General features: G+C 40.7%; 1 long non-coding RNA gene across 1 annotated transcript in view; it reads right to left on the bottom strand.

Annotated features, from left to right (window-relative positions):
• Positions 1-510: 510 nt before the first annotated feature.
• The window catches only part of LOC134758745 (uncharacterized), a 54,575-nt gene continuing 43,564 nt past the window's right edge, over positions 511-11,521 (bottom strand). The window contains exon 3 of the long non-coding RNA XR_010134278.1: positions 511-622. This is a non-coding gene — a long non-coding RNA (uncharacterized lncRNA). The remainder of the gene's footprint in view (positions 623-11,521) is intronic.

Raw genomic sequence — 11,521 nt, 5'->3', positions numbered from 1 at the left:
ACATGCTTGTGACAAAGGTGATGACAAATGAATATGTACTGAAGGGACAACACCAACAGATGAGTGAAGGAAACTGGAAATATGTAATATGAGATGGAGGTCAGAGTGAAATGTAAGATAATGATAATGAAATCTATGTGTGAATGTAATACCATGAGTTAGATAAAAATAGGTGGCCGTAAGACTCACACAGTGCCTTTCAGAATAAATTCTGAAATTTTACACAAATTCAATATTGCCACAAGTTGTGAATCCAATAAGTGAACAGTTTGTTATATAATATTTAAACCAACCTGTATAGAGTGGAGAATAGAACATGTTTTACTACCTTTAAGTTAAAAAAAAAAGTTGCTTGAGTTTCTGTTTTCTAACCTTGAGAAGTAAGCATATGTAATATATATATTAACCTAACACACAGGCAAAAGCTCACTCTATTTGTACGTAGGTGTTAAATTATATTAGTCCACATTTAGGTATATAAAAGACCAGTGGATACTAATGAGATGCAGATCTTTGCAGGTAGAATTGTGCTCACAGGCATTCAGGATGCAGTCATCAATGTCCTGTTCACATCTTATCCCAACATAGCCTGGATTGCATAAGCAGGAAAAGCCATCAACCACTGGAAACAACAAAAAAGAGAAAACTCTTAACATTCCTTTAACCTTAGTACAGGTAATTATAATTAGTCTAAAATTCTATAATCATTTATGTAGTTCACTTTTGACCAAATAAAGTAAGAATTATTATATTTAATCTATTACATAGTCATCTACAATATTTTCTAAATAACCATCTTATTCAGTTCTATTTAACTTAAAAAAAACTTCAGTTAGTTGAAATAAGAACAATTACTATGGACATTTGGTAATAGTTTGCAAAGCAACAATGAAAATATCCAATTTTACTTGCTCTCTCTTGTTTTTGGCAGTATACAATATATATGATAAATAGGTTACTCTTGTATCATTTAATTTTCCCAAGTTGTTTTAGGTTTAATAAACAAGACCTTAACTGTTCAGTTGTTAAAGTTCTATGTATGACAGAATATATTAAAGTGCATTGTGATCTCAAAGTTGATAATGAGCTACTTAAGCCTTAGTTAAAAAGAGCTTTCACATTTCATCAAAATCTTTGTAAAATAATGATCACAATTTGTTCTTCATTTTACCATTAATGATGAAAAAGAATGGTGTCTGAAGCATCTCAAGGAAGTAGTGACAGTATGAATTGCAGTTGGAGCAGGCACCAATTTATAACTACTTGCAGTCAGTCCCTGAGTTCTTCATTATCCCTGAGATTTACCATGAAATCTATACTCCCATTACGCCTCTGTGCATGTACTTGCTATTACTCTCATTAAATGCTTAGGTCTTCAGTGGCAACAGCATTTTTAATGCACTGTAATAAATGTATCTAGCTTCTGGATTTCTGCAGCCATGTTTTGTACAACATGTATAACTAGGGCCTCTAAGGAGAACAGGGCAGTCATAGACATCAACAAGAGACAAGTGAAATACACAAGAATAGGCAGCTCCTTAGTGAGGATTTTACTTCTGTTTTACTTTCCTTTTGTATCTAGCACCTAGTTTTTAACCTCTCATTGACTACAAATTGTTAATAGATAAACAGATGTAATTGTAAATGAATTAATGTGATAAAATGTCAGTCTGTGCTTCTATGTTACACATGGTATTTTTTATTTTAACATATTAAAACCACATATTATACAATATATAATTAAGACATTGTGGAGTGTCATCAATCATAACAATATTTAAAATTATCCTTATGGTTATTATTTAAGTTGGGATACTGATGCATACTGACAAGTAACAAACAACTGGAGTCAAATTAACTTTCAGCATTGATGTTACGTGTGCTATAAAGACATTATAAATTACATTAAACGCAAAGGACAACAAAAGGTAACTTTCAACAAACAAAGTGTCTGGAAACAGATTGTTAAAAAAATAAAGCATGCTTTTATTGTCAGTAAATGTGTTTCTAACATAGATTAATACAGACACGGAATGTGTTTCTAACACTTTATTCTGGAATGAAAACCTAATAAATGGACTAAGTGCCAGAAGAGAACCTAGAGAACTAAATTGGATACCAAAGGGAAATCGGATACTGCAAAGAAGATAGAAAAAAATTAAATATTTAAAACAAAGTAACAAAAAGTAGAGGGTTTTTCTCATATGTAATTTGTTAACCACGGGGCTATGTGATAACCAATAACTATTTCATTGGAAAGACGTGTTACACACATAGTCTTGCTCTTGATTGTTGTTGTTGTTTTTAACAGAAAATCTAGTCACTGTGATATGGAAGTGCTGGGATGGGAAGAGTGTGGTCCCTTTAAATGATACAGAAGGGGGAAGGGAAGTGCTGGGTAGAGGAGGGCGTGGTCCCTGGCTGGGGCTCCACCCCCATGGATCTACGTGAGGAGGACACTCCTGCCTTTAGGCCAGAATGTTGCATTTCCCAAGACCACCCTGTCCCGCCCTGCCCACATCGTGTGCCTATAAAAACCCCGGAGACCCTAGCAGGCAGACACACATGTGGCTGGATGTAGTGAGAAACACATCAGGGGAGGAAGACACAGTGGCACCTGGACATTGAGAGGCGCACATCAGCAGAGGAACACACAGGTGGCTGCACATCAAGAGGAACGCACTGACAAGCGCAGGCATGCTGGAGCTCCAGAAGAACATGGAGTTTTGCCAGGGCAGTCGGAGGGGAGCCCAGGCCGCCGAGCACACCAACTCCAAGGGAAAACCACCTCCCTTCTGGCTTGCATTGTCTGAGAGCTACTTCCACCCAGTAAAACCTTGCACTCATTCTCCAAGCCCAGGTGTGATCTGATTCTTCTGGTACACCAAGGCAAGAACCCAGGATACAGAAAGCCCTCTGTCCTTGTGACAAAGTGGAGGGTCTAATTGAGCTGGTTAACACAAGCCGCCTATAGATGGCAAAACTAAAAGAGCAAAACTAAATGAGCACCCTGTAACACACGCCCACTGGGGCTTCAGGAGCTGTAGACATTCACCCCTATGCACGGCGGTGGAGTCAGAGCTCCACATCCTGCCTGTCTATATGTTCCGCTAGAGGAATGGGGCACTGAAGAAGCGAGCCACTCCCCCTGTCACAGAACCTGCAAGGGGGAAAAAGGACCTTTCCCATTTCAACTGCATTGGTATTAGTCTGTGTTTATAAATATTTCATACTACTATTTTGAGGCCAAATTTTCTTAAAATAGGCCTTCTATGAATCTGGATGTATTATTCATTTTATGCTTAAGTGTGTACCAGACATCATATATACTGGTTGTACTGAATGAAAGTTTGAAATGTGACAAAACTTTTTGGTGGAATATACAGAGGTATTTTAAAACTGTAACAGCAGGCCGGGCAGGTGGCTCACACCTGTAATCCCAGCACTTCGGGAGGCCGAGGTGGGTGGATCATTGGAGGTCAGGAGTTCAAGACCAGCCTGATCAACATGGTGAAACCCCATCGCTACTAAAAATACAAAAAAAAAATTAGCCGGGCTTGGTGGCACATGCCTGTAGTCCCAGCTACTCAGGAGGCTGAGGCAGGACAATTGCTTGAACCTGGGAGACAGAGGTCACAGTAAACCTAGATCATGCCACTGCACTCCACACTGGGAGACAGAGCAAGACTCCATTAAAAAACAAACAACCCTGTAACAACAAAGTGGTGAACAACCGTATAATGGTGTTCGAGATTTACAGACTCACACACAAACACACACATATATGCAGTGATTTCTCATATATTGTCCTGTAATAAATACTATTGACATGCTAGAGTTCCCTGATCCCTCTCGCAGGACATGCGACAGGGGTGTGGCTGGCCTGCTCAGTTGCCGCAGCTGCTGAAACCCCTTGAGGGAGGGAGACCACGCAGATAGGCAGGTGCAGAGGCCAGGGCGAGTGCTTTGGGCTCTGGACCTGTGGTAGCATCTAGGGGTGGGTGCCTGCAACCCCAGTGTTACAATGCTCTCTTAGCCTTGCTGTCCGCAGATGGCTTTAAGGGTTAACCAGCTGAATGGACCCTCTGCCTTTTCACAAGGGCAGAGGGCCAGTATGATAGCTTTCTGTATCCCGAGCTCTTGCCTAGCGTCCCGGAAGATTCGGGTCACACATGGGCTTGAAGGTTGAATGAAGATCTTGAGTGGTAGAGTGGCTCTCAGCAGGATGGATGGGGAAGTGAAAGCGGGGGATGGAGTGGGAAGATAATCTTCCCCTGGAGTTGGGCCGCACAGTGGCCAAACTCCTCTCTGACCACTCCCAAACTCCTCTTGGCATTCAGATGTTCCTCCTCTTCTCTCTTTTCTCTGCGGAAGAGTCCGTTGGTCTGCCTGTCTTATCTCTTCATCTTCTGGTTCACTCTGGAGTCTGAGGTTCAACATTTATATGGGTACAGGCTAGGGAGCATGGCAAGCCAAAAGGCAACTTTTTGGGTGGAAAAACAGGAATGCCTGTTCTCATTTATGGCTACGGGTATCCAGGCTTGAGGATGCGGCCTTTGCCAGGGCATCTTGTACCTTCTTCTACCCAGTATTTCCCTGTCTTCTGTCTGTATCACTATTAACTAGAATTCAGGAAGTTTTGCTTCCCAAACTATTTTATTTCAGAGAAAGTATGAAGAATCTAGTGTCTTAGTTTCATTCTGATAACATTCTACATGTGTGATATAAATTTTAATAAATATTTTTGTTGCCTGGTAGCTAAATATCCTTAGATGGGGTCCAAAATATATTATGAATGATTAAATTATGAAATACATTAATATATTAAGTATTCAAATTTTACATTTCCCATAATATATTATGGTTTCAAAATTTTAGTAGGTAGTATTGCATTATAAGTAACATTATAAATTGCATTTTCATATCTTAGAAAAAAATCATATATTAAAATATTTATGAAGAACTTCTAAAAGTCAAATATATTATAATACATTGTTAATCAATGTGAACAATTTAAATTTAAATTGTCTATTATAATCATTATAGTAGGGCTGCCTACATATTTCAAAAACAAAAAATCTCTAACTTCTCTCTCAGCCATGCAATATTTTAAAATGACATGAATCTTTTTTAATTATCATTCCTCACCAGACACCTGTGGGTTTGAGCTCAGAAATGATACAATACTGACTTACTTCAAGGTAATTTGAGAATTTCAGAAATTTTAAAATACAATCTTGGAAGCGCCAAAATCTGGAACAAAAATAATAACTTGGTGATTTATATCAAGAGCAGCAAAAATATGGCATATAGTCCACAGAACTGTTTTGCTTAGCTGGCACAATGTTAGAAAATTAATGTGATATTAGTATCTATATAGATATTTCAGTTTGCTAGGGCCCCACCACTACCTGTTCTTTTATATCTGGGTGGCTTCACCCAATTTACAAAATTCAGTTGCCTTAATATTGGCTTTTATTTGCACAGCACTTGTTTTGAGAAACAAATTTAAAATTTGAGTTAAATCCTATTGTTTCTAAATAAAAAGACAATAACATAACTTTCTATTGAAATGAGGTTTTATATGTAATTTTAACTATTTATTCATATATTGAGGTGTTGTGGGAAGTCAGGGACCCCAAACAGAGGGACCGGCTGAAGCCATGGCAGAAGAACATAGATTGTGAAGATTTCATGGACATTTGTTAGTTCCCCAAATTAATACTTTTATAATTTCTTATGCCTGTCTTTACTGCAATCTCTAAACATAAATTGTAAAGATTTCATGGACACTTATCACTTCCCCAATCAATACCCTAGTGATTTCCTATGCCTGTCTTTACTTCAATCTCAATCCTGTCAGCTGAGGAGGATGTATATCACCTCAGGACCCTGTAATAATTGCATTAACTGCACAAATTGTACAGCATGTGTGTTTAAGCAATATGAAATCTGGGCACCTTGAAAAAAGAACAGGATAACAGCAATGTTTAGGAAACAAGAGAGATAACCTTGAACTCTGACCGCCAGTGAGCTAGGCAGAACAGAGCCATATTTCTCTTCTTTCAAAAGCAAATGGGAGAAATATAGCTGAATTCTTTTTCTCAGCAAGGAACATCCCTGAGAAAGAGAATGTGCACCTGGGGGTGGGTCTCTGAACTGGTCCCCGCTGGGCGTGGCCGTCTCTTATGGTTGAGACTGCAGGCGTGAAATAGACCCCAGTCTCCCATAGCACTCCCAGGCTTATTAGAAAGAGGAAATTCCCGCCTAATAAATTTTGGTCAGACCGGTTGCTCTCAAAACCCTGTCTCCTGATAAGATGTTATCAATGAAATGGTGCCCGAAACTTCATTAGCAATTTTAATTTCGCCTCAGTCCTGTGGTCCTGTGATCTCACCCTGCCTCCACTTGCCTTGTGATATTCTATTACCTTGTAAAGTACTTGATGTCTGTGACCCACACCTATTTGCACACTCCCTCCCCTTTTGAAACTCCCTAATAAAAACTTGCTGGTTTTTGTGTCTTGTGGGGCATCACAGAACCTACCAACATGGGATGTCTCCCCCGGATGCCCAGCTTTAAAATTTCTCTATTTTGTACTCTGTCCCTTTATTTCTCAAGCTGGCTGGCACTTAAGGAAAATAGAAAAGAACCTATGTGAATATCAGGGCAGGTTACCTGATACTGAGGGATCATGTAGAAATATATTTTAAAGGAGGTGAGATAAAACCAAATAAGATAGTTTTTTGCAACACCCTTCTAGACCTTTGTTTATTTCTGTTTCTCCTTTATATGCCTCAACCACATTCTGTGTATAATGTCATTTCGTTTTCTGTGTCTCAACAAAATTACCCATTTTAGGCATGTTCTTCCACAGAAAAATCCATGTTTCCATCTTATTTTCCCTCCTTCCTTCTTTCCTTCCTGTCTTTTTCCTCTATAAATTTATATTTTTTTAGGAATATAAATTTCAGTAGGAAGAAGTGTGAGTGTGTGGGGTGATATATGTATAAAACAGGCTAAACTAATATTATTTGGAATACTGTAAACAATGCTTTCTCATGCCTAAGGGTGAATATTTTTAAAAATTCTACCATTTCAAATAAAATTGCGAAGGTTAATTCTGACACTAGAAAGGAAAAGTCACATTTCATTAGATTTCCTCATTCGCTGCACTTGTGACTCACAAAAATATAAATGAATTTGTCAGAAATTGGGGGTACTTAGTGAAGATAACTGACATTGACTTTGATGTTCAAGCCAGGCTAAAGTCAGTAAATAATCATGGTTATATCCTAAACTCTCCCATTACTATGTTACATTCTACATTGGTCTGCTCTACAATAATTGCAGCCGCTGAAGGAACTCACTGTCATAGCAATATCCATGCAGGCAAGGGCTGGAACTGCACTCATTGACATTGATCTCACAGTGTGGACCTGAAAAGCTGGCACACTAGCACCGGAACTCAAGGGGAAACATTTCCAAATCCATTTTCTCTCCATGCACAGCTCCATTCTCACAAGAATCACTAACTTTGCAAGGTCCAAATTCACAGTGATAACTTGGAAAAGAAAGAATCAAAGTGCCAGTGCTTACTGAATGAACCATTTCTTGCAACTGCTGTCATTCACCTGGCATATTTCAGCATAAAGTCATCCAATTTATTCTCTATTCTCTTCCATATTATCATTGTGACTCTCTCTCTCTCTCTCTCTCTCTCCCTCTACATTACAATTTAAGAAAGAAATGTTATTTATGATTTCTATGCTTCATCTAACAAAGTACCAGCAGGTAGCAATAATAAGTGACAGCATTTTTAAAAATTATATTTTGTTTCTTCATACTTCCCACTTCTTGTTCAACAATGTTCTCTGAAGACATTGCAATTAAGAAAGTAGATTATTGGGCAACCCCCTTTGGGTCCCCTCCCTTTGCATGGGAGCTCTGTTTTCACTCTGTTAAATCTTGCAACTGCACTCTTCTGGTCTATGTTTGTTATGGCTTGAGCTGAGCTTTCCCTTGCCGTCCACCACTGCTGTTTGCCACTGTTGCAGACCAGCTGCTGACTTCCATCCCTCCAGATCTGGCAGGGTGTCTGCTGTGCTCCTGATCCAGCGAGGCGCCCATTGCCACTCCCGATCGGGCTAAAGGCTTGCCATTGTTCCTGCATGGCTAAGTGCCTGCGTTCATCCTAATCGAGCTGAACACTAGTCACCGGGTTCCACGGTTCTCTTCCATGACCCACGGCTTCTAATAGAGCTATAACACTTACCGCATGGCCCAAGATTCCATTCCTCAGAATCCGTGAGGCCAAGAGCCCCAGGTCAGAGAACACAAGGCTTGCCACCATCTTGGAAGCAGGTTGCTGCCATCTTGGGACCTCTGTGAGCAAGGACCACCCAGTAACATTTTGGCGACCATGAAGGGACCTCCAAAGTGGTAATATTGGACCACTTTCACTTGCTATTGTGTCCTATCCTTCCTTAGAACTGGAGGAAAATACTGGGCACCTGTCGGCCAGTTAAAAATGATTAGCGTGGCCGCTGGACTTAAGACTCAGGTGTGAGGCTATCTGGGGAAGGGCTTTCTAACAACCCCCAACCCTTCTATTGGGGACGTTGGTCTGCCTGGAGCCAGCTTCCACTTTCAATTTTCTTGGAGAAGCTGAGGGCCGACTAGAGGTAGAAAGCTGTTGTCCCGAACTCCCGGCAGTAGCCGGTTAAGATCATGGCGCAGCCAGAAGTCTCTACTCAGCAGTCGCCCATGCATGCGCCCCTACCTTTCCTTCTGATCCATACCTCCTGGGTCCCGACCACGACTTTCTTGAAAGTGTAGCCCCAAAATTCTCCTTACCTCTGAATCTACTTCCTCTGATCCCTGCCTCCTAGGTACTAATGGTTCAGACTTTCATTTCTTCTAGCAAGTTGTGTCTCCAAAGGGATCTAAGGAGGCTCTACACTGTGTCCTAAGGCACCTAGGCTATAACCCAGGGAGTCTTATCCCTGTTATCCCTCCTGATTTAGGTATACAGCTGTCTACATGGGGAGTTATGTGGGACCTGTTCCCCACCACCTTTGCCAGGGCCCCAAGTTTGTAATGGCTAAGAGAGAGAGACGGAGAGAGAGACAAAAAGGGAGTCAAAGAGAAAAAGAAAGAAAAAGATATTAATAGTTAAAAAAAAAGTGTGCCCTATTCCTTTAAAACCCAGGGTAAATTTAAAACCTGTAATTGATAATTGCCACTTTGTTGTCAGTGTAAATAAGGGCTTAGCAAATCCTTAACCCAGTAACCCACAGATGGGCCAAATGCATTCAGTCGGTAGGGACAACTGCTTTACTAAAAGTAGAAAAGTAACTTTTAGAGGAAACCTCGTTGTGAGAACACCTCACCAGTTCAGAGTTATTCTAAGTCAAAAAAAAAAAAGCAAAAAGGTAGCTTTCTAACTCAAAAATCTTAAAGTATGGGGCTATTATGTTAGAAAAAGCTAATGTAACTCCAAGCACTGATAATTCCCTTAACCCAGCAGATTTCCTAACAGGGGATTTAAATCTTAATTACCATACAAAGGTCCGACCAGAGCTAGGAGGAACTCCCTTTAGTACAGTATGATAGATGGTTCCTCCCAGGTGATTGAGGAAAAAACCACAATGGGTATTCAGTAATTGATAAGGAGACTTTTGTGGAAGCAGAGTTAGAAAAATTGCCTAATAATTGGTCTCCTCAAATGTGCAAACTGTTTGCACCCAGCCAAGCCTTAAAGTACTTACAGAATCAAAAGACTATCTCAATCCGCACTCAAAAGTTTCACTACACCCTCTCTGAAACGAATTTGCATAAGAACTGTTGTTTATGCGAATGCATCTTGATGGTGCAGCTGGGTTGTTGTGAAATACTCAGAAACCCAGCCCAGCTCTAGGACTCACCCTGAGTGCAAAGGCAATGTTAGGCATGTTGGTAAAGGACCACTAGAATCCAGCATCCCGGATCCCTTTCTTTGTGGTCAAGAGAGGCGGGTAAAACAGATGCAGGACTGCTACATCGGTGAGCGTAACTAATTGGATAAGCAGAGGTCCACGAGTGGTTACGCACCTAGAAAGGAATAAGCATTAGGACCATAGAGGATGCTCTAGGACTAATGCTCATTGGAAAATGACTAGGGGTGCTGGCATCCCTATGTCCTTTTTTCAGATGGTAAACCTTTCCCCCAAGGCAAAAATGCCCCTAAGATGTATTCTGGAGAATTAAGACCAATTTGACCCTTAGACGCTAAGAAAGACATGACTTATATTCTTCTGCAGTACTGCCTGGCCACAATACCCTCTTCAAGTGGGGAGAAACCTGGCCTCCTGAGGGAAGTATAAATTATAACACCATCTTACAGCTAGACCTCTTTTGTAGGAAAAAGGCAAATGGAGTGAAGTGCCATATGTACAAATTTTCTTTTCATTGAGAGACAACTAGCAATTATGTAAAAAGTGTGATTTATGCCCTACAGGAAGCCCTCAGTCTACCTCCCTACCCCAGTGTCCCCCTGACTCTTTCCCCAACGAATAAGGAAGGACCCCCCCTTCAACCCAAACGGTCCAAAAGGAGATATATAAAGGGGTAAACAATTAACCAAAGAGTGCCAATGTTCCCCAATTATGCCCCCTCCAAGTGGTGGGAGGAGGAGAATTCAGTCCAGCCAGCGTGCGTGTACTTTTTTCTCTCTCAGACTTAAAGCAAATTAAAATAGACCTAGGCAAATTCTCAGATAACCCTGATGGCTATATTGATGTTTTACAAGAGTTAGGGCAATCCTTTGATCTGACATGGAGAGATATGTTACTGCTAAATCAGACACTAACCCCAAATGAGAGAAGTGCCACCATAACTGCAGCCCGAGAGTTTGGCGATCTCTGGTATCTCAGTCAGGTCAATGATAGGACGACAACAGAGGAAAAAGAATGATTCCCCACAGACCAGCAGGCAGTTCCCAGTATAGGCCCGCACTGGGACACAGAATCAGAACATGGAGATTGGTGCCACAAACATTTGCTAACTTGCGTGCTAGAAGGACTAAGGAAAACTAGGAAGACTATGAATTATTCAGTGATGTCCACTATAACACGGGGAAAGGAAGAAAATCCTACTGCCTTTCTGGAGAGACTAAGGGAGGCATTGAGGAAGCATACCTCTCTCACCTGATTCTATTGAAGGCCAACTAATCTTAAAGGATAAGTTTATCACTCAATCAGCTGCAGACATTAGAACAAAACTTCAAAAGTCTGCCATAGGCCCAGAGCAAAACTTAGAAACCCTATTGAACTTGGCAACCTTGGTTTTTTATAAAAGAGATCAGGAGGAGCAGGCGGAACGGGACAAACGGGATAAAAAAAAAAAAAGGCTACCACTTTAGTCATGGCCCTCAGGCAAGCAGACTTTGGAGGCTCTGGAAAAGGGAAAAGCTGGGAAAATTGAATGCCTAATAGGCCTTGCTTCCAGTGCAGTCTACAAGGACACTTTAAAAAAGATTGTC

This window comes from Gorilla gorilla, chromosome 5 (assembly GCF_029281585.2).
Source record: "Gorilla gorilla gorilla isolate KB3781 chromosome 5, NHGRI_mGorGor1-v2.1_pri, whole genome shotgun sequence".
In the NCBI taxonomy this organism is placed as follows: Eukaryota; Metazoa; Chordata; class Mammalia; order Primates; family Hominidae; genus Gorilla; species Gorilla gorilla.
Note: the sequence above shows the minus strand (reverse complement) of the source record. Positions and strands in the feature narration are given on the sequence as shown.